Source organism: Neofelis nebulosa, chromosome 13, assembly GCF_028018385.1.
Source record: "Neofelis nebulosa isolate mNeoNeb1 chromosome 13, mNeoNeb1.pri, whole genome shotgun sequence".
Lineage (NCBI taxonomy): Eukaryota > Metazoa > Chordata > Mammalia > Carnivora > Felidae > Neofelis > Neofelis nebulosa.
The window spans coordinates 719,919-743,542 of record NC_080794.1 but is presented as its reverse complement, the minus strand read 5'-3'; the positions used below and the strand labels follow the sequence as shown (position 1 = coordinate 743,542).

Sequence of the window (23,624 nt, the reverse complement as noted above, 5' to 3'; positions counted from 1 at the left end):
ATTCCTCCTCGTTTCTCTTATTTCCGTGAATGGTACCACCATTTTCTTGGGCAATTCTTCCCACACTGCTCAAAAACAGGTGTGATTTATTGCTTTAGGTGAAGTGTTTCTGTAACGGTACCTGCAGGTGAAGCTCCAATATGCATTCATTTCTTCTTTCACAGCAATAGGATTTTCACCAGGGTTGTCTGGGATCAAGACTCCATTTTTATCTATCTGTCTATTCATTTATTTGTGACTAGCAGTGGAGGGGCAGAGAGAGAGGGGGGCAGAAGATCTGAAGCAGGCTCTGTGCTGACAGCAGAGAGCCTGAGGTGGGGCTCGAACCCATGAACCGTGAGATCACGCCCTGACCTGAAATCAGATGTTTAACTGACGGCGCCAGCCAGGCGCCCCTCGATTTTCATTTAGATTCCTTTGGCCCTGGGTGTGGACATACTAAGGTGTGGCCAAAGGGCTGTGCAACGTCGAGGTCATATCCTTAAAGGGAAGGAGAGTGATTTCCTTCTACCCCTTCCTCCATCCTGCTGCCTAGACTGTGGAGGGGGTGGAGCAGGCCAGCTGGGAGAATGCCAGGAAGGACACCACCTTAAGGATGACAGAGCGACTGGAAAGGAGAAACCTGGTCTTAGACACAGGAGGCTGCCGTACAAGCCTTGGGCTCTCACATGTGCAAACTATTACGGGAGAGAGAAATCAATGTCTGCTTTAAGTCCCGATTGTTTTTGGTCTCCGTTAGAACGCTTGAAATGTATCCCAATGAAAACAGCCACCAGCGAGGCCCGGTTGCCCCCAGGCTCTGCCTCAGAGCTCAGTCAACTCCTAAGATCCGGCTGATTTGAAGGCAGGATTTGGATGCTAACAATAGTGGCGGCTGGGGGAGCTTTGATGGGAAGTCCCACCATGTTAGTTAGAAATACAGAGGCTCAAAGTCTCCACATCGTCTTTACTTCTCCTTCTGTTTTCTATAGTCACCCGGACCCCGAATCTTTCCTCTTCTGATGTCACTCTTAGGCTCCCCGCTCCTTCCTGTCTCCAGTTCTCCAGGGCTTTGGGTTTGGGTGACATTAGGGGCTTCCTAGAATTTTTCTCTTTCTTCTTTTTGTGTTCCCCCTCCTTTCTCTCTCTATATTTTTAAAATGTGTATTTATTTATTTTAAGAGAGGGAGAGACGGAGAGAGATCGGGGGAGGAGCAGAGAGAGAGAGAGACAGAGAGAGAGACAGAGACTCCCAAGCAGGCTCCACGCTGTCAGCACAGAGGCTGACGTCCCCTTTCTATATATATATTTTTTAAAGTTTATTTATTTTTGAGACAGAGAGAGACAGAGCATGAACGGGGGAGGGGCAGAGAGAGAAGGAGACACAGAATCGGAAGCAGGCTCCAGGCCCTGAGCCGTCAGCCCAGAGCCCGACGCGGGGCTCGAACTCACGGACCGCGAGATCGTGACCCGAGCTGAAGTCGGACGCTTAACCGACTGAGCCACCCAGGCGCCCCCCCCTTTCTATATTTTGATACTAGATTAATCTTTGTAAAATAGTTGTTCCAGTATTTTGATTTCCCTCCATAGATGTCTAATGACCCCTATATTATTTATAAGCTTCTCTGACCTCATCTGCCATCTGCCTTAAGTGAACTTTCCTCACCTACTGGGTGAATGACCACCGTCCTCAGAAACCTGTTTGCTCCATTTCTTCATGACTTTGCTCATCGGGCCTCCTGACTGTGGTGCCTTTTCCTTTTGCTTTTCCTCTCCAAAGCTGGCTCAGTCCCCACAGGGAGGAGGCCATGCCCTGCTCCCTCTGACCTCTGCTTTGTCTGAAGTTCCCATTCCACCTGTAGCTGGTCGTTTAATTATTCTTGGTGTGATGTGTCTCTTGCGAATTCCCCTAGTTCTCAGAGCTGTCAGAACTTTGGGGTTGCCGATGATTCAGAGGTTTTTTACTCCAACTAGATTATAAACTCAAACAGTCTTAATCAGACCCCCTTTCTTCCAAGGTGCCCTCCCCCCACCACTGCTTTGATCGTATTAGAATAAAACGCAAGGTGAAAGTCCACTGGGGGCAATCGAGTTGCCACAGCACTTGTTCACTCTGAATGTTTTACGCCTTCACTTTCAGGCCATCTTAGGGCCCCCCTGTGCCCTTTGAAGTAAATCACAACCCTCGCTTCCTGTTTGGAGTTTGGAGGAAAACAGTGCTGTGACGGCTCCCCGTACATAAAGTGAGTAGGAGAGCACCCCGGCCAAGATCACAGGCTCCTGAGTTTCGCCCTTGAGTTGAATCAACAGATGACAGTCTATCCCTGGTCTCCCTGTGTCAGAAACGGAATCCCTCTGACAGAAGCAGCAGGACAGGAAAGGCCACAGAGGCAATCTGGGCGATTTAACTGTGTAAGGGTGGATTTCTTTCTCTAGAAGAGCCTGGCTAAACTCAGGGACGACTTCTAATTCCAACACAGTGGCAACACAGTGGGAGCATAATAAATGCTTACTGGCTGTCTGCCCACTGAAAGAATGGCTCCTGGTACCCTTAGCAGTGGGCCGGAGCTCTGATCTCAGGGACGAAATCACCCACAACTTTCTCTTTTTCCTTGTCATATTTGCTTCCTAAAGCCTTTCTCCAATTTCTAGCCAGCCTGGTTTTCATTTCCTGCCTACTTTCTGCTTCTACCTGCTTTGTGTTTCGTGTGCTTGACTATAGCCACCATTTGGAGAGTAAGCTACTGCGGTACCCTCAAAAATAATAAGGCTTTCCAGTGTGCTGTGGTTTTTATATTATTATTATTATTATTATTATTATTATTATTATTATTTTGCAAGAGGCAGTAGACTTCAAAGGTTTGGACTAGCATTTAAAAGGAGGGTAGGGGCGCCTGGGTGGCTCAGTCGGTTAAGCGTCCAACTTTGGCTCAGGTCATGATCTCACAGTCTGCGAGTTCTAGCCCCATGTCCGGCTCTGCGCTGACAGCTCGGAGCCTGGCGCCTGCTTCGGATTCTGTGTCTCCCTCTCTCTCTCTGCCCCTCCCCTGCTCGTGCTCTGTCTCTCTCTGTCTCAAAAATAAATAAAAACATTAAAAAGATTTTTTTTTAAATAATTAAAAAAATAATAAAAGCGGGGTGGAAATAATGGGCATTCAGATGCCTCGGGCAACTGGAAAATACCTCTAGCCTAGCAAGATGTAAGTGGTGTGGTAGAATGTGTTTAGAAAACGAACTTAGGGTGGCGTCTGGGTGGCTCAGTCGTGAGTTCGAGCCCCGCGTCGGGCTCTGTGCTGACAGCTCGGAGCCTGGGGCCTGCTTTGGAGTCTGTGTCTCCCTCTCCCTCTGCCCGTCCTCCATTCTCACTCTGTCTCTCTATCTCAAAAATAAATAAAAACATTAAAAAAGGAAAAAGAAAATGAACTTAGGTATCTTAGTAATTTCGCATTTATTTTGTTGGTGGGAGCAGGTGTTTGCTTAGCAGATTAGCAATAATACCGGGTGAGGGTGAGTCATAACATCAATAAGGTTTTTTGTTTTTGTTTTTTTTCTAACGTTGGCAATGTTTTTCAGACAAGGGAGCTTCCAAGTCAGCGAAAAGAAAGTCACTGCTCTGCTGTTTATCTGATTGAGCAGAGGGCCTGAGAGCCCCAGGAGCTGGGAGGGAGTACGGTTTGGAGCAGGTTGGGGAGGATGGGGAACTGTAGGACCCACTGTGGGGACAGGAGAGCAGCGTGCGGGGCCCCGGAAGCCCTTGACTGGTCAAAGGGCCTGCGGGGCTGTCGCTGTGATTTAAAGCTCTGAGAATATAAATTAGCAGGAGGTAGATGGAGGGTGGATGGTGTCATTCTGGCCCCGAAAGGCCTTCATAAATCAGTGACAGTGGAGCCCCAGCCAACTCTCTTCCAGCTGGTTGCCGGAGGCCCTCCTTCCCAGTCTGCTCAGACAAGTGGAAAGAAGGGATTCCTGAGTGGGTGGGATGCTGCAGCGTGGCCCGCCCTCCCCCTACCCGGGGGATCCGAGCGCCTGGGTTTTCTCTGGAGCTGTAGGCTTTGACATCGAAACCTCAGAATCCTTGCTCCAGTGGTCGGATTCAGATGCCGGCCTTGGGAGGGATTTGCCTTTGACAGTGGTGGCGATGACTGAGTCTTTAATGAAACAAATTCTGCCCTGTTGGAGAAACACAACGGAGCTCTCTCCCAACGGTGGACAAGAATGGTCTGTTCCTGCCTTCGAGCCTTTGTGCTCTGTTAACAGAACGTCCCTGGCACATCTGTGCTCCAGCGTGCTGCTAAAAGCTTAGCTCTGTCCTTGCACAATACTGGGGGGCGCTGTCGGAAGGTCAGCTTAAGTCCCTCATCTAAAGGCGCAGGGAAGCGCTAAAACCCTGCCAAGATCCCGGGGACATTTCCAGTTTTAAGGTTTAAGCTCATTCCCCGCAGCCGGCCTCCCACTTCCACGCCAGCCCACCAACTCCTCCCTCTCGCGAGGGTAGAGTTCTGGGGGTCCAGGGTGTCTTGGGCGTCCGTCTGTAAAGCAAGAGCACCCAGCCAGGGACACCAGGCGCCACGTTCTTTCTCTTTAGTCTCAGTTCTGAGCTCCAGCCAAGTATCGCACTGAGGTCGGCTGTAGTCACCTCTGCCCCCTGCCCTCACTTACCTCTCCTGGTAAGCAAGTAGGGCGCGACGTCATCTCTTTAGTAGAAAACGGAGTGGGGGGAAACATGACCTCTAAGCGGCTTGTAAGAACTGGGGAATAAGATTCAGATGTCTGTCTGCGCCTCGGCCAATGTGCCTTCTTTTCTTCCCGGGAATGCCACATCCCTGTAACGAACCATGAGCGGTAACTTACTATATTGCCGTTGCCCTGGGCTAGGGTTCCGGGCACCCGGGCTTGCCCCCTTTGTCTCTGTGGGCTGCTCCACTCAGGGGGTGAGGTGATCTTTTCAGGGTGCAGGGGCAGAGTGTCTATTTCTGGGAGGGGAAGTGTATGGGGCTCCCTCTTCACTGTGGCCAACGTGAACCACCTTAACTTTTGGACTCACAAATGCTCTGTTGTTTGTTTGCTTGTTACCAGGGATATAAGAATGAAGAAGGAGCAACAGACAGACCGAATACCTGGAGACACTGTTTCTGTACACACAGGAGGGCAGAATTTACTTGTTCCTGAAGCATAAAATCTGTCTCCCACAGGGCTTTTGCCTTAAAAAAAAAAAAAAAAAAAAAAAAAAAAAAGTTTATTTTGAGAGAGAGAGAGAGCAAGTGCGAGCTGGGGAGGGGTCGAGGGAGAGGGAGAATCCCGAACAGGCTCTGCGCTGTCAGCACAAAGCGGATCGCGGGCCCGGATCCAACGAACTGTGAGATCGTGACCTGGGCAGAAATCGAGAATTGGACGCTTCACCAACTAGGCCGGCCAGGCACTTGGGGCTTTTGCTTTATGTATCTGCCCTTGCTCTGCTACTTTCTGGCTGTGTGACCTTGTACGGATTACTTTACGTCTCTGTGCCCCATTTTCCACATCCGATAAAATTAATCAAATATTATCTCATAGGATTGCTGTGAAGACTAAATGAGATAACAACGGGAAAGCTCTTAAAACAGTGGTAGGCACACAGTAAGGGCTCAAACATGTAAACATTTGCCGTAGGTCTATGTATGGCTTTTGTGATTTTTCTTTTAGTCAAGCATCAGCTCTCATTTCTCGTCTTTTCTTTGTGTTTGGATTCAGGCCGTGCGAGCGCAATCTGCCTGCCTTGGAGATCCTTCCATCCGAAAGATCATTTCCATTTTCGGGACGACCCTCTCAGGATTCCTCTGGGAACCCAGCCGCGGGGCACCGCTCCCCGCTTTCCTCTGGGCTCCGGAACGACCTACGCCAAGTACAGAGCAGTCCCCAGCATGGCTGCCGCGTTCCGGTTTCTTTGTCAATGTGAAGCGTCCTCGTTGCCGGTCGCGTTGCCATCCCAACGCCCTTTCTGTGCTCTCGGAGTGGCCAGCAGGGGGAGCTACGCGGCCGTTTCCGAGCCCCAGGCGGGGCTTTGTGACCGGCCAGGGCTTCTCCTAAGGAGTCCTAAGGACAGTACCTGTGGATCTTAACGTTTTAGGGAAGATAGAAACCGTCCTGGGCATGGCACGGAGATTCACTGGGTACTTCTGCAGATAGAACCTTAGGAGACAGAAAGCTGGATGTTCCAGCTGTCGAGAGCTTTGCCGTCAGACATCCCTGTGATGAGATTGCTTAGCTACCTTACCTCCAGCCAGTGGCTTAAACTCCTCCAGGCACGGTTTCTTCACACGAAAAACTGGAGAATCCAAGCTGCCCTCAGGGGGATGCTGGAAGAGTCTCTGTGTGGCTAATAGAGATCTCAGCCACGGAGGCATTCGGGGAATGCTAGGTATCATTGCTCAGTGAAGGCTGAGCCAATTTCGAAGCACCCCGACCAGAATTCTCTCTCTCTCGGCTCTTTTCTCTCTCCTGGCCGGATGGCCTCCTTTTCTCTCCCTTCAGCTCTGCATTCTCTCCCTGCCCTTCCTGCCTGTAGCTGAGGCCTGGAACCCACGCTGTGGACCTCATCCTGGGCGGCGTCTATCCTCCCTGTTCCTGGATACCTGGGTAGGTGTGAGCAGGGCTACTCCAGGGTCTGGGAGCCTGGTGGTGGTGGTGGTGACTGTGATGACAGGCACGGCCCCAGCTGGGCCCGAGGATGTCGGGTTTCTAAGGGTCCAGCCCTCAGCTTCACTTTTTTTTTTTTAATTAAATATAATTTATTGTCAAATTGGTTTCCATTTCTACACCCAGTGCTCATCCCCACAGGTGCTCTCCTCAATGGCCGTCACCCACTTTCCCCTCTCCCCCGCCTCCCATCAACCCTCAGCTTGTTCTCGGTATTTAAGAGTCTGTTATGGTTTGCCTCCTTCCCTCTCTCTAACTTTTTTCCCCCTTTCCCCTCCCCCCGGTCTTCTGTGAAGTTTCTCAGGATCCGCATATGAGTGAAAACATATGGTATCTGTCTTTCTCTGCCTGACTTATTTCATTTAGCATAACCCTCTCCAGTTCCATCCACGTTGCCACAAAAGGCCATATTTCATTCTTTCTCACTGCCAAGTAGTATTCCACTGTGTATATAAACCACAATTTCTGTATCCATTCATCCGTTGATGGACATTTAGGCTTTTTCCATAATTTGGCTATTGTTGGGAGTGCTGCTATAAACATTGGGGTATGAGTCCCCTACGCATCAGCACTCCTGTATCCCCTGGGTAAATTCCTAGCAGTGCTGTTGCTGGGTCATAGGCTAGCTCTATTTTTAATGTTTTGAGGAGCCTCCACACCGTTTTCCAGAGCGGCTGCACCAGTTTGCATTCCCACCAACAGCGCAAGAGGGTTCCCGTTTCTCCGCATCCTCGCCAGCATCTAGCGTCTCCTGATTTGTTCATTTCACAGCCTCAGCTCCACTTGGGCACCTGTTCAGGTCTGGGTTGACCCGGGTAGTTTGGGTTGGGGCACATGTGGAAGTCTCCATGCATTCTGTCCTCCGAATCTCAAACGAGGCTGCCTTTGTTCTGCAACTGGAGGGCCGGTCTCAATGCTCTCTGTCCTCAGGGATAGGTTTCCTTTGTTTCCATTTGAAACGCTGCGTCTCTTAGCGGACGGATAAAAGCTCTGTGCGCGGAATGACTAACTTGTTTTGGCCCTGGAAGTCCTGTGTCCCTGCAAAACCGTCAGTCCCAGGTGGGGCCGGCCACCCCGTGGGACAGAGCATGTAAGTGGTCTCAGGTGGGGTAGCCCTGCAAGAGAGCTCTGTGGCCGTAAGAGTCCCAGGGAAGAAGTTTTGCTCGAGAAAAAAAATGTGCCATTTCCTCCCACCACCAGAATCGATGTTGGCCGCATGCAGGCATTTCTCGCAGCACCTGATGAATGGGGGATGCGGGCCAAGCTGCTATCTTCCAGAATTTGGCAGTGAGAGGGGTCAAAGGCGGACCTCAATCCAAAAGAAGACACCTTGAGGGGCGCCTGGGTGGCTCAGTCAGTTGAGCGTCCGACTTCGGCTCAGGTCATGATCTCGCACTTCGTGAGTTCGAGCCCCGCATCGGGCTCCGTGCTGACAGCTCGGAGCCTGGAGCCTGCTTCGGATTCTGTGTCTCCTTCTCTCTCTGCCCCTCCCCCACTCATGCTCTGTCTCTGTCTCTCAAAAACGAATAAACGTTAAAAAAAATTTTTTTTTTCAAAAGAGGACACCTTGGAATGGTCACCTGCCTCTGTCCAGCAGCCCCTTGTCCAGGAGCCCTCAGGAGCGGGGCACTGGAGCCTTGGCCCCGGGACCCCCGAGGCAAGGCTGCAGCAAGCCCTTCTGGAGAGCAACTCCCGGACCTTTGCCTCTAATTGGCCCCCATTTCTGCACACAGCCATTTCCTCTGCCCGAGGCACAACTCATAAAAAGCCAGGCTTTCTTCCATACCTTTGAAAAGTTCAAAGGAGCCCATATCCTAGGGAGATCTGGCAGCACAGGCACCTGGATCTGAGGGGACTGAGGGCTCTGCCCCCCCCCCCCCCCCCCCCCGCCTTTTACTGCTTGTCAGTGTCAGTGTCCCAGGCTCCAGGGGAAGGGAGGCCCAAACCCACCATGGCCAGCTCTGCTCTGTTTTATGGGATCAGGCTGTGCTCTTTAACCCTGCCCTGCATTTTGCAGCGGGAGCCCTCATGGCCACGGAGCAGGTCACGGAACAGATGTCAAGCCCATCCTAGAGCAAGCGCGTGATAAAGCCAAACGCACTGCTGGTGAGTCGGTCAGCCCTGCTCCGTTCAGAGGCTGCCTCCACGGCTTTGCTCCCATCATGCTTCTGCTCTTTTGTGGGGACCCTTTGTTGCAGTTGGGGGGTGGAGCACGGGTGAGCTTATCTGAGCCCAAGGTGCGGATGTGTTCAGATTAGCATAGGGTTTGCAGGCTCTCAGGCATAGCTTTTTGGCATTAACTGAACTTGGTTCTTCCCCAGTATCCAAATTGGTGATTTTTATGCGGCACCCTCTTAGACACTTACCCTCAACTTCAGACCAACGGTTTCGAGGGGAAAATGAAACGGCTTTGTGCTCTCTATCCCGACTGGCATCCCTTACGAGGTGTTCAAGAAATGCTTGCTAATTGCATGAATCAAGGCGGCTTATGGAACAGGAAACTGGGATCTTGAAGGGGAGCCTGGTTTTGTTACTTACAGGTGTCTAGACAGAGGATGGGGCTAGATCGGAAGGGGAAAATTTTTATCTACTTTCCTCCCCGCAATGATCTTCGCTCTTACTCTGTGGGATTCTTCCCATGTATGTGGACCAACTGCTCCACGTTGAAAGAGTTTGAGGCAGCAATATCTCTGACGGCTTTCGTAGGTTATTTGTTTGCGTCTCAGACTCCTCTCCTAAATCCTGCTAGGGCACACGTCCCCCCAGCTCCACCCAGGTTATGAATGTCATTGCTGAGCTCTGCGTAACGAGGTTTGAGTTCAGTTTGTCTGGCAACACTTCTGGATGTAATCTGTTCCGTGCAATGAGTCACCAAGGTCAGCATCTCCCCACGAGGGAGGTTTCTGTGTGGGTCTGGCTTGTTCTCCTGACCAGCCTCTATCACTTCTGAGTGCTGTGAGCTTGGAATTACTGTGACACCTGCCCCTTGGCCCTCCAGCTACTTGGACATACTTTGGCCTATCAGGACTCGTTTTGAAAAGTAAGTGGGATATTATAGTAAAACGTCTGATACAGCTTTTCTCACCTGCAGCTGTGACCCACTGGTGACATAAATTTGATAGGTTGTGACCAGCGTTAAAAAAATAAGTAAGTAAAAAATAGAACATATAGTGGGTTTTCTCTGTGCTGATGAAAATGCTAGATGTTCCAAGATTAGTTTGTGGGATGACTGCCCAGCTCGGGAAATATACTAAGACCTCTTGAGGTGTATACTTGAAATGGGTGAATATATATATATATATATATATATATATATATATATATATATATGTTGTATATATATATATATATATATATATAGCAATAAAATGATTTATAAAAAAAAAATTAGGAACCCTGAAAAAAATCCATCAAGCTGTATGTTTGAGATCTGTGCGCTTTATTGTGGTATGCTAGACCTCAATTAAAAATTAAATATAAACAATGGCATAGAAAAGATCAGAGTGCCTCACATGTAGAAGGGCAAGCATGAGTTTTATGAAATACATGTGTCAATGTGTGTGTGTGTTTGTGCACTCGTGCGTGCATTGGGCTACGGTAAAATGTGCTTCTTCCTGTGGATTGTTGCGTAAAATGTTTAAAGCCTAAATGTGTGGCATAGATCTGTCCAGTGAAAGTAGGCATTTAACAATGGTTGTGTATCCCCTTCCTTCTTTTCTAGAAACCCAAATTGTGCCCATGTTCAGTCACGGACCTTAGAGTGTGACCTGTTTCTGCCCCAGAGAGCAGAAATTCTGCCTAGCTAGAGAAGCCCCCCTCTTCTGTGTGCACGCACACACACACACACACACACACACACTCAATTAAGTCAAGCTGTCTTTTCCAGTTAAATAAACATCACACTCCTGGAAGGAAGAACAAATAGCTGGTCTCTCCCCAAAGAAAATGTGCCTCTGGGCTTCTGGTTTGGAAGGTTTTGTAATGTTTACTTTTCAGTGTTCTCTACTTGACTCTTTCTCTCTTTCATTTGGTTTTCAATACCGCGCGCGGTTTAAATGAGCTGTCTTAGCGCTGTGACCCCCCGTGGGGGGTTGCTCTGACAGGCACGTGGCTCCCCCAGCCCCTTCCTCCCTCAGAAGTGTGAGTGGTGGAGCTTGTATCCGGGACCTGGAGATACAGAAGCATGGCTGTTGTGTGGGTGGGCGTCGGGTGGGGGTCTTAGCCACTGCCGCCACCATGACACGGGTGGACTGCTGTGCAATCCGGGTAAATCGACTAGGTCGTCCAGTCCCCGGGGACCTCATGAAGAGGACCAATTTGCAGGTAGCCCTCAGTTGACTCTGTTTCACCGAGGGTGGAAAGAGAGGCTTTCTGTTGCTTTTGGACAATTCTGTTTCCTTTGGTTGGTTGCTCACGTGACACCTTCCATGACCACTGAGGGGGGCTGACACAGATGGGCTGGATGGAGAGACCAAGTTGGGAATGACAGGATGGCAGTTCCTGTTGGCACATTGGCGGGGGGGGGGGGGCGGGGGGGGCACCGAAATCTGGGAAATCAGGGAATTATTAGAATTCACTCTGGTTTTGTGAGGCCTGGCTTCAAATCCCATGTCACGTTATAGAGCAAGATGACTACTGATTTGTGGTCAATTTACAACTGGCTCGGGATAGAGGGTTAGCGTCTGTAATTAGCTATGACGAGAAGGCCACGTCAACTCTTTTAGGCGCTTGGGATGCCTGAGTGCCCAGAGCCAGGGTGGATATTTTTATTATTTTTACTGCTTATCTTCTGGTTGTCTTTTGTTTCCCACCAAGTAGATGATCGATGGTAGACGGTAGATGGCGGGTGTGGATGGTCAGGGGTCGACAGTGGTGGACGATAGCGGCCGGATCCCAGACCTTGAGGTCCGCCTACCCACTGGGAATCCCGGCCTTGCCACTTATTTGCAGCATATCTTTGTGCTTCGGTTGCTGCCTCAGCAAAATAATAGCACCTCATTCATGGGATTTTATTTTTGTGGTAAAAGATTTACCCACTTAATTATTATTATTAAATTTGTTTTAACGGTTATTTATTTTTGAGAGAGAAAGCACGAGTGGGGGAGGGGCAGAGAGAGACACACACGCAGAATCCGAAGCAGGCTCCAGGCTCTGAACTGTCAGCACGGAGCCTGAGGCAGGGCTTGAACCCACAAACCGTGAGATCACGACCTGAGCTGACGTCAGACCCTCAACCGACTGAGCCACCCGGGCGCCCCGACTGTTATTTTTAAACGTTTATTTGTTTCTGAGGGCGGGGAGGGGCAGAGAGAGAGAGGGAGACCGAGGATCTAACGCGGGCTCTGCGCCCACAGCAGAGGGCCCCGTCACGAACCCTGAGCTCGAGACTTGAGCTGAAGGTGGAAGTTTAACCAACCCAGGCGCCCCATCATCTTAATGATTTTTAAGCGTCCTGTTAAATACACTCACACTTGTGCTACCTTCCCTAACGTCCACCTCTAGAACTCTTTTCATCTTGCAAAACTGAGACCCTGTCCCCCTTAGACAACAACTCCCCCTTCCTCCCCCCGCCCCAGACCCTGGAAACCACTGTCCTACTTTCAGTCTCTATGCATTTGACAACTCTGGGTACCTCATACGAGTGGAATCATGCACTCATTTGTGTTTTGGGGACTTTCTTGTTTTACGAAGCCGCGCGTCCTCGAGGTTCATCCATGTCCGCAGCGTGCGTCGGGGTTTCCTTCCTTGTCAAGGCTGAACAGGATCCCACTGCGTGCACCTGTTTCGCTTATCCATTCAGCCATCGATGGAGACACAACTGGGTTGTTCCCACCTTTTGGGTATAGTAAGCGATGCTGCTATAAACATGGGGGGACAAAGACCTGTTAAAGTCTCTGCTTTCTGTTCACGTGGGTGTATACCCAGGAGTCGAATTCCTAGGTGGCATGGTAATTCTATTTTTAATTTTTTTGAGAAATTCTTACACTGTTTTCCACAGCAGCTACACCATTTTCCCTTCCTAGCAGCCACGTGCACGCGTTCCGGGTCCACATCCTCCGCCACACGTGCTATTTTCTGTTAAAGATGCTTTTTGTTTATAACAGCCCTCCAGGATTTTGTTTTTGAGGGTTAGATGGCAGAATGTATGGAAAGCGCTTAGCAGGTATCCTCTGGAGAGGCCCTCTATGGCTTGGGGTGATGCAAAGCTTTGAGATTTTTGAGGGGAACAGTGTGGCTTTAAGGGGTATTCCTGGATGGGGAGTCCTTTCTGTGTGACCTCTTAGAGTCTTTTCTTGCCTGGGTCCTCACTTGTTTTTACTGCCTGGCCTAGTAGACACAAGATCTGTATAGAGAGAGGAGCAAATGAGAATATCTTGCCATGTCCCACAGAGTCTTCCGGAAAAGGGGATGGCGACAAAACACAAGGTGTTTCTTTGAATGATTATGGAAACGTTGGAAAACAACTTTATTCCCACTGGATCATTTAGTTAGCAAGAGATTATTTGAAATGGAATAACTAGCAAGATGAAAAATGGTCTTTATTTTCTAGAATGAGTCTGCATGTCAAGGGGGAAAAAAAAGGACAAAATGAACATGGTCTAAGGTAGGAAGACAGTTGACGGCAATAGCATTAATTCTATGGTTAGAACATTCCAAACGAGGGTAAGAGACATGCTCTGTGTATACACTATTTCTCAGCCAGATGTTGGGCTCTGTCCTCTCCTCCTTCAGCAAAAGGCTGCAGATTTCTGTACCTCATTGGCCATATGGGTTTATACTTTCTGGTAAAGAGAAAGCCAGAGAAGTGATTTTTGGATTAGAAAACCAGGAAGAATCCAGTAAGAGGCCAGTAATGTTTAAAAAACAAAACAACAAAAAAGAAGAAGAAGAAGAAGAAGGGCACCTGGGTGGCTCAGTCAGTGAAGCGTCCGACTTCGGCTCAAGTCATGATCTCACAGTTCGTGAGTTTGAGCCCCATGTTGGGCTCTATGCTGGCAGGTTGGAGCCTGGAGCCTGTTTTGGATTCTGTGTCTCCCTCTCTCTGCTCCTCCCCAGCTTGTGCTCTCTCTCTCTCTCTCTCTCTCTCTCTCTCAAAAATAAATAAACATTAAAAAAAAAGAGAGAGAGAGAGGTATGTGGGCGGCTTAGTCAGTTAAGCATCTGGCTCTTGGTTTCGGCTCAGGTCATGATCTCACAGTTGGTGGGTTCAAGCAGCAAGTCGGGCTCCGAGCTGACAGTGTGGAGCCTGTTTGGGATTCTCTCTCTCCCCCTCTCTCTCTGTTCCTCCCTACTTGCTCTCTCTGTCTCTCAAAAGGAACTTAAAAAAAAAGAAAGAAAGAAAAAAAGAGAAAAAGAAAAGGATAGAAACATTTTTTGGTCTGGAATTTCGCTCAAAAAATCCAGGGCAAGTTCTCCACCCCCGTCCCCCAAGGCAAGTTTTGAATAGTCATGTTTCCATCCGGTTGATATAGTTCCTTACCTCTCAGTTTAAAAACTGATCTACTATATGCTAACTAACTTGGATGTAAATTAAAAAATAAATAAATAATTAAAAAAACTAATCTAAATGTAAATAGCTTTAATTTCCATTTTGAGGCTCCCTGAAAGAATTCACTGGAGTATTCTTCATTGTTACATATCATATCTACGTATCTATGTACCTATCTATTGTGCATACACACAGGTAATATCTATAGACACAGGATTGGATACCAGTTTCGTAAGGCAGTAGCTTATAAAATTTCGGGTGGCCTTTTTAAAGAAAAAAAAATACAAATGATCTTTGCAGAATTTTCCAGAAACACAAGTGTGTTAACCCCTCCCAGGTGCTGGCTGAAGCCTGAGTTTCAGTTGGCTTCCTGTGAGAGCCCCTGGGAGGTCTCCCCCCTTTAGAGGCTCCCTGAAGGGCACGCCATTATCTCCTACTGCGGGGGGGGGGGGGGGGGTTGTGTTTGAGCTCTAGCGGGGAGGAAACATGGGTCATGGTAACTAGCGGCTGGAACTTGATCCTGACTCCAGGCCCCTGGACCTTCCCCATCTTTATGGGCCTACTCAAAGGCCAGGGAAAGCATGTTTAAGGAGCGAATCCAAATGCTTTGGTCTTGATGCAGTGGCAGGGGAGGGAGAGCAGAGGCGAGGGAGAGAGCAAAGGCATGGTTTAAGTGGGCTGAACTATGCGGGTGCAGCCAGCCCATTATTCTGGGCCCCAAGGTCCGCGTCTTCCCCGGAGCCCGGGAAGCAGCCCTCGGTCTCCTGGGGCCGCAGCGCACACTCAGAGAGCAGCAACGACCCGAACAACCAGGTGTCCCAAAGGTCAGCGTCTCGTCTTCCTGCTGTCTTCTGTGCATCGTCATCTGTCCCCGGAAGTGCAGGACCGGTGCGTGGGGAGAGGACAGACAGCAGACGGACCCCAAAGCAGGGGTCCCCAGGAGCAGAATGGAGACAGACTGGGGAAATATTCCTGGGTACAGGACGTGATGTCTCAGTGCCACGTGTAGCCTGGATTGGATCCTGGGTCAGGGAGGATGGCTGTAAAGGACGCCATCGGGCAATTGAAGAAGTTGGTACACGGATTATAGGACAGATAATTGCATCAGTTTTAAATTTCCTGAATTTGAATATTATACGGTTGCTATGTAAAATCTCAGGATAAAAATGCTGAAATATGCAGGGGTGAAAGGCAATGTTGTCTCTGTAACTCACTTTCAAATAGTTCAGAAAATATTATATATGTAATCATACGTACGTATGTGTGTACGTATATATGGAGAGAGTGCACAGATGTAGCGAAACAAAGGTATAAGGGGGTTCTCTGTACTATTCCTGAATTCTCTAAAGTTTGAAATTATTTCACACCAAAAAGTTACAAAATAAAAAAGCAGAGCTTATGGAGTTCTTAGGACCATGTCCTTCAGAGTGTTTCCCAGTCGTCTATGTTAGAATTCCATGGGGTCTTTAAGGTGCAGATTCAGGGGTTCCACCCACAGACCTCTGTTCCAGCAGGTTCGGGAGAGCCTGAACATGTGTATTTTCCGCAAGCATCCCAGAGGATTCTGGTCCAGGCGGCCAATTGCCACTTTCAGAAACACTTCCTCTTCCGGGAAGATGTGCTGACAACCCAGTGGGCAGAAGGACAGGTGAGCCTTGTCAGAGTCCCTCCTTGGCCTGCCTTCATTCTCGATGGCTCGTTGTGCCTACAATGTGCCAAGTTCTGACCTAATCCTGTTGAGGCGGGAGCTGGGGCTGGTTTAGGATGAAGCCACCCACCCTAAGCCAGGGTGGTCTCGTGTCCCCTGGACCTCAGCTCATCCCTGTGTCTCTTTGCTAACACAGTAGACACGGTGTCCCGGGGGACAGTCTCAGAGTCATTCAATCCGCCCAGGAACCCAGAGGTAATATTACTGAGTGCAATGACAGATACAGCCCCCTTTTCTGTCGTGAAGCTCAGACCAGGGCTAGATCTCATGAGGAGCCGGGAGAGCGGGAAGGCTAGCCCTGATCTGAAATAGGGCCTTCGTGAAGGGAAAGAGGGGGGATAATACTGCTAAGAAAAGGTGACACCAGATGACAGGGGGAGGGGGGTGAGAAGGCAGCTCCCAGGTATCTGGGAGCCCATTTTTCTGCAGGTCCCAACAGGTCTGACGGATAAATATCAGACTGTGTGTCTCGATAATAATAATTATTAAAAAATTCCCAACTCTTGTCTCAAGCTCTTACCAGTGGCTTTTGGAATCATCAGAGTTTCCAGAACAGGTAGACCCTTCTCCTCTTCTGTCCCATGGTGGTCCGTCTCTGGCTATGTGAGTGATTCCCTATTGCTGTCACCTCCAAGCTGCCCCTCGCCGCTCCGAGTAGGTACGATCTCAACTACCTCCCTCTTCTCTCCAGAAGGAGGTGTACTTGTTTCTTATCTACTTAGTTTTATTTAGCATTTATTTACTGAGTAAGCAAAACACAGAGCTGAAAAAGAAAATGTATGAGGAATACATAAATAGCACCTGCCTCACCGGCCCTCCCAAGGGCACACATCTCTCTTATCTTTCCGGAGATAGTCTCTCTATACTAAGGAACAGATTTGTCTTTATTTTAGGAGCAAATTCTGTTTTGTACTTTCCTTCTTTTACCTATTTAAAAATATATCTAGGAGATCATGCCCCATCAGTCCCTGAGAAGATGCCCCACTCTTTCCGTGACTGTGTGATATTCCATTGTGTATATGACCTGTGGTTTAGTTAATTGGTTCCCTACCCATGGCCATTTAGGTTGTTTCCAAACTTCCCATTTTAATACACTTGCGAGTATGTTGCAGGCTAAATTTTTAAAGGTAGAATTGTTGAGTCAAAAGATATGAGCTTTGGTGATTAAAAAAAATTTTTTTTTAACGTTTATTATTGAGAGAGAGAGAGAGACAGAGCACGAGCAGGGGAGGGACAGAGAGAGGGGGAGACACAGAATCCGAAGCAGGCTCCAGGCTCCGAGTGGTCAGCCCAGAGCCCGACGCGGGGCTCGAACTCACAAACTGTGAGATCGTGACCTGAGCCGAAGTCAGATGCTTAACCGACTGAGCTACTCAGGCGCCCCGAGCTTAACCGACTGAGCTACTCAGGCGCCCCGAGGTAGTTTTGACGCGTATGGCCAGATTTCCCTCTATGGAGGTACCAGTTGACATGGCCACTAATCATCCGTAAGTGCCTGTTTTACCACATGTCGCCATAATAGATTGTCAATTTTTTTTGACATTTGCAATTTTATATGTGAAAAAAAATGTGCTCCACTGAAATTTTAATTTACATTCTTCTTAGAATAAGTGGATCTGAACACCTTTTCGTGTTTAAAACCTATTTTCATTTTATTTTGGAAGTATTCCCCTGCCCCTCCCCACCCCCTACCCATATCCATTGTTTTTTTTTCTATTGGGTTATGTTTATATTGAAAAAGAGCTGTTTATATATTAGCCACGCAGACCCTGAAATATTGTATGTAGTCGAATGGATCAGTCTTTTCTTAAATGGCTTCTGTTTTGCTTTGCAGTTAAAAAGATATTCTTTATGCCAAGATTAACGTAGAGATTATCTCATGGAATCTCCTAATTCTCCCATGACTTAATTTTTATACAAACATTTTAAACCCACATTACATCTACCCTGGTGTAAGATGTGAAGTGTGGATTCAACTTCCTTTTTTCCACAGGTGGTTATCCAACTGTTCCGACATCATATTTTCTGTACTGATTTCATGTGCTGTCCTTTCCATACACTAAATTTTCGTTTGCGCTTGGGTTTCTTTGTGGACTTTTAGTTCTGTCTCATTTATCTGCCTGTCTGGTTTTCATCGTTATCACACTATTTCAGTCATTAATGAGAATATGTCAGTATTTGCCTGTGCTGCCTCGTTATTACTTTTCTTTTTCAGAAATGTCCTGACCACTTTGTTTGCTTATTTCTATATATAATCTTTAGGATCTCATTATCTAGTACAACACTCTTATTGGCATTTTATTTGGATTGCTTCTTTATAGGCTCCTGATACAGTAAGTAAGGGAGAAATGACACTGTGTTATTTCCCGATCCAGAAGTATAATGAATCTTTTCATTTGCTCAGAATATTTTTAATGTGTCCTACAGTAACATTTTAATTTTTTTATATAGATTTTCCCTGAATTCTTGTTGGCTTTATTTCTAAGTAGCTGTTTTCTTTTCTCTGTTGTAAATTACTCTTTAATATATCTTCTAACTGGTTGTGGTTAAGTGTATGCCGAAAGATATTGAGTTAATCATTTTATATTATTACTGAATTTTCTTATAGTTTATAAGAAACACAGAGTGGGAGTATCAATCAATAGAAATTAGCTTTTCGCCTCTTCCCTTTAATATTTATTCACAGAATAAATTCTTTCTCTGTCACTGGTCAGTTCAAGTTTTCTTGTGCAAGTGACTGATGTTGAGTATTCTTTGCTTTGAAAGAACTCATTAATGGGGCGCCTGGGTGGTGCAGTCGGTTAAGCGTCCGACTTCAGCCAGGTCACGATCTCGCGGTCCGTGAGTTCGAGCCCCGCGTCGGGCTCTGGGCTGATGGCTCGGAGCCTGGAGCCTGTTTCCGATTCTGTGTCTCCCTCTCTCTCTGCCCCTCCCCCGTTCATGCTCTGTCTCTCTCTGTCCCAAAAATAAATAAAAAACGTTGAAAAAAAAAAACTCATTAATTTGCCAGGGATAATCTTCCAGTGGTACTGGTTTCTTAGGAATTTTATGTTATTTATGTTGATGCCATTTTTGGGGGGCCAAATCAGTAAAAAAAAATTGGTGTTCTCAATGAATTCTATGATTCACTTCTCTTCACTAGTTGAATTACCAGCCAGTACAAGAGCCTAGTCATCATAATCCGTTACTTCGACTAGAAATCGATTTCTTATTTAACGAATTATTGCTTTTGGCGTGGTCTGAATTTCTTTGGTTACAATACGCTTCTTGATATCAGAACAATTTCTATCAGTGTCTCTGCTTCCATTTGTCGCTTTTGTTTCATATTCCGTTAATTTATATATGGATTTTCTCTCAGTTTTTTAACAGATAAATTGAAAGATGAGAAAAGAAAATCCCTTTCATGTATGTCCAGAAAAGGAATCCGTACCTATGTTCCACAATATCTTTCGGTGGCAGTTATAATGGCGTATTTATGCTTTAATGAGCTTTAAAAACAAACAAACAAACATTTATTTATTTTGAGAAAGAGAACGAGTGCGGGAGGGGCAGAGGGCGAGAAGGAGGGAGAGAATCCCAAGCAGGCTCCGTGAACTCACGAACCATGAGATCATGACCTGAGCCGAAAACCAAGAGTTGGACGCTTAACCGACTGAGCCACCCAGGCGCCCCAGCTTGTAACAAACATTTGCATTTTGTTTGTATTCTGGGCTCTCTTCCCTGTATTTGAAAATGTATTTTAGACTCCTTAAAACATTGTTTACTTGTGTTGTGGGGCTTGAATAGCGCATTTCTGGGACCCTGATGAGAGCGGGGGACTCTTTTCAGTTAGGGTTTAGCGGTTTGCAGTCACTTCTGTGTGTAATCAGTTATTGTTGGTGTTGTGGTGTGGGCTGGCTCCCACAAATATCTCACTGCCAACCCTATGGCTGACCGCGAGCATGTAGGAGCCAAGCAGCGTGGAAAGAGATGGAGTTCCCCTTAAAAAGCCCACGGAACAAGCATGAGCTAGGTGTGGCTAATCTGGGGGACAGTAAAGTGAGCTCTTACCCGGCTGATATGAGGCTGTGCTAACCCATCGAATGAAGCCTGTCCTTTGTGGCAATCCCAGGCTGACCAAGAGAGGGATTGTTGCATTTAGCAATCAACAGAGTGAATGAATTTAAATATGATATATTTTTCACCTCGGAACTGTAGGACATTATCAGAGTTCAGGTTTAGTCGGAACATTGCATTCGAGTACAGAACTGTAGCAGCATTGTTTTCAAAATGTAGTTCTTTTATTTATATACATAATTTATAGTTACTATAAAAATTAGTAGTCAAATGTTATCACATAAAAGGTTCTTCTGAATTTGCCCACTTATAATACTTTGTTGGGAATACTTTCAGTACCTTGCACATGACATATAACATATACATTATATATAATATGCATACCCATGTTTTCTTTCACAAATGAGATTAGCTCATATATATTATTGTTTTGTTTCCACTTGTCCATATAGGTCAGCCATTCTTCCTGTCGGCGTGTAGAGATAACTCACGTTGTTCTTTAATGGATGCAGGGTATTTTGCCAAATGGATGTTCCAGTATTTATTTTAGTCGTCCCTTCCTTTTAGACTTTTGTTTTCTTTTCCCCCAGTTCTTTTGCTATTAAAGACAAGGCTGCAATAAAGATTTTTAGGCAAGTATATCATTGTACACTGTTGAAACTTTATCTGTAGGAGAGAAATTCCTGGACTTCCAGTATAATTGCTGGGTCAAAAATACACATATTTATCACTTGGATAAGTGTTACCAGGTTGCTCTCCAAAAAGGTTGTGCTAATTTATACTCTCACCTACAGCATTTGGGAGAAGAGCTACATCCTTGGCTACAAAGCTGGGGAGAAGTTATCTTTCCACCTCTCTATATTCTCACACTGCTGTGTAGAGTCATGAAAGAGCTTGGAGGTGGGACTCAAGACAATCTTGTAGAGCTAGTTTGGTGTAGTACAGAAATCAGAGAGTTTTGGAGTCAGGATGACTTCAGGGTTTGTTTGTTTTTTTTAATTTTTAAAACTTATTTTATTTATTTTTGAGAGAGAGAGAGAGAGAGAGAGCGAGAGCGTGAGCAGGAGAGGGGCAAAGAGAGAGGGAGACACAGAATCCGAAGCAGGCTCCAGGCTCTGAGCAGTCAGCACAGAGTCCGACGCAGGGCTTGAACCCCCGAAATGTGAGCTCGTGTCCTGAGCGGAAGTCGGAGGCTCAACTGACCGAGCCACCCTGGTGCCCCTGAAAGACTTCAGTTTTAATCTTGATCCGGCCATCCACTAACAGGGTGAATCCGGTGCAATTTACTTAATCTCCTTCAGTGGGGATAATAATGCTCCTCTTGTACTGCTGCTGGGAAAGTTTAATGAGGTGATATATGCAAAGGTAAATGTTAGAGACTGTGTTATGTGTCTGTCAAATCTTGTTTCCCTTCACTCTTCCTAGCCTACGTTTCCCAGCCTCCCTTGCAGCTAAGTGGGAGCCATGTTGACTGGGTTCTGGCCAATTAGAGGCGGGCAGAAAGGATGAACACTATCTCCAGGCTCTTTCCCTTCCTCTGAAACAACGGGCTCCTGCCTTGAGATGTTAGGGGGACGTGTGCCCCTGAGAGCAGCCTGTGCCTCTGCATGGAAGAGCTCTGCCGCACGTCCAGCCCACCTCAGACTATAGTAGATCAAGAAGTAGACCGTTATTGTGCCAAGCCATTGAGATCTCAAGGGTCTGTACAGAATGGGCAAGCCCACCCTCACCAATGAGTGTAAGGGCTTAGTGAACACGGCAGTCATTCTGCAGACACATATGCTCTTTCTAGGTTCAAGATTAGATCTGAGGCTTAGTTAGTAACCTTAAGAAGTTCCTCCCTGGGGCCTGAGCATTCTCATCTATTAAGTTGAGTGTAGAGCTCAACGCACCCCAATGTCTCTCCCAGGTCTCCTATTCAGTGGCTTAGATTCAGTAGAGGGCAGTGCATACGTGTAAATCCTTGGTACCTCAGGCCCAGATGTCCTTAAAATTCAGCAGCAAGATAGCATAGCATGGGGGTTATAACACGGACATCAGAGCCAGGCTCCCTCATTTCAGAGCCCACCCTCCCCTGTACAAGCTGTACAAACTTAGGCATACAGGTTACTTAACCTCTCTGTGCCTCGATTTTACATCATGTTTTATAATTTTCCTCATACAGACCTTAGGCATATTTTGTTAGCTTTATACCTAAAGTATAGTAAAACCTTGGTTGACGAGCATAATTCATGCCGGAAACATGCTTGTAATCCAAAACATTTGTGTATCAAAGCGAATTTCCCCATAAGAAATAATGGAAACTCAGATGATTCGTTCCATAACCCCAAAATATTCCTAGAAAAATGATTACAATGCTGTAATATAATACAAAAGAATACAGAAAATACAAAATATAAAGAAAAATAAAGTAACCTGCACTTACCTCTGAGAACCTTTGCCGCTGTGTGAGGGGGACAAGAGAGAGGAGGGTTATCGCGTAAGGCGACTTTCACTATCACTAACAGAATCACTGCTACAGAAAGTATTAATAAACTCTTGTCATATACTGTATTTAATGTAACTGGCAATAAGGCAGCAGAGGAAAGGCTCTGTATCTGCAGGCAGCCTGACCTAAAAGGACGCAAAGCATTCCTAAGCTCACCCTTGCACGGAAAAGCAAAGGACTGTCCACGGGGGCTTTGAAGTGACAGAAAATACACAAGTGCCAGTCGTGGGCACCTTCCAATGTTCTGAAAAATCACTGATTTCTGCCGAATACCGTGGCCCGAGACCAAGCATCTGAGCATGGGAGATGATCACCCACAATTCCGTGTGCACACGCGCGTGAGAGAAGAACCATGGACTCAGTGGTGATCATGTGACATTCAGTGTCACGTACTACTTGTATTATAAGACATCACTCATTTATCAAGTTAAAATTGATTAGAAATGTTTGTTCACCTTGCGGAACAGTTGCAGAACGAGTTACTTGCAATCCAAGGTTTTACCGTGTTTCATTTTAGGCGGTGTCAACGCAAATGGCAATTTTGACTTGTTCATTTTCGGTATATACGATGACAATTGACTTTTGTATGTTAACCTTGTATCTCGTAATACAAGATATTGCTTGTATTGTATTGTATCTTGCTGTAACTGCTTATTAGTTCCAGGCGTCCTTTTTTGAGTCTTTCAGACTTCTATATAGACAATCACACCATCTGTGAACATAGATAGTTTTATTTCTTCCTTCTTAATCTTACACCTTTTATTTCTGTTTCTTCTCTTATTGCATTAGTTAGGACTTCCAGTACAATATTGAAAAGGAGCAGTGGGAGGGGATCCATTATTTTTTATTTTATTTATTTATTTATTTATTTAATTTTTTTAATATATGAAATTTATTGTCAAATTGGTTTCCATACAACACCCAGTGCTCATCCCAAAAGATGCCCTCTTCAATGCCCATCACCTCCCCTCCCCTCCATTATTTTTTAAATGGAGACAACAGTGGGATCTATTCAGTAGGATTCTTTTTTAAAATTAAGTTTTTGCTTTAATGCCAGTATAGTTAACATACAGTGTTATGTTGGTTTCAGTTATACAATATAGTGGTTCAAGAATTCTATGCATCACTCAGAACTCATCATGTTAAGTGTACTCTTCAGTTCCCATCGCTATTTCAGCTATGCCTCCCCCCACTTCCACTCTGGTAGCCACGTTTGTTCTCTAGAGTTAAGA

General features: G+C 46.7%; 2 long non-coding RNA genes across 2 annotated transcripts in view; one reads left to right on the top strand and one right to left on the bottom strand.

Annotated features, from left to right (window-relative positions):
* The first annotated feature begins 2,113 nt into the window (after positions 1 to 2,113).
* Positions 2,114 to 23,624, top strand: part of LOC131492491 (uncharacterized) — an 88,858-nt gene continuing 67,347 nt past the window's right edge. Inside the window, exons 1-3 of the long non-coding RNA XR_009252064.1 lie at positions 2,114 to 2,222; positions 5,707 to 6,591; positions 9,743 to 9,798. This is a non-coding gene — a long non-coding RNA (uncharacterized LOC131492491). The remainder of the gene's footprint in view (positions 2,223 to 5,706; positions 6,592 to 9,742; positions 9,799 to 23,624) is intronic.
* LOC131492492 (uncharacterized) lies at positions 3,409 to 5,918 on the bottom strand. Its single transcript, XR_009252067.1, has 4 exons — positions 5,853 to 5,918; positions 5,097 to 5,180; positions 4,639 to 4,802; positions 3,409 to 4,149 (listed from the first exon to the last, which is right to left on the bottom strand). It is a non-coding gene; the product is annotated as an uncharacterized LOC131492492 (long non-coding RNA).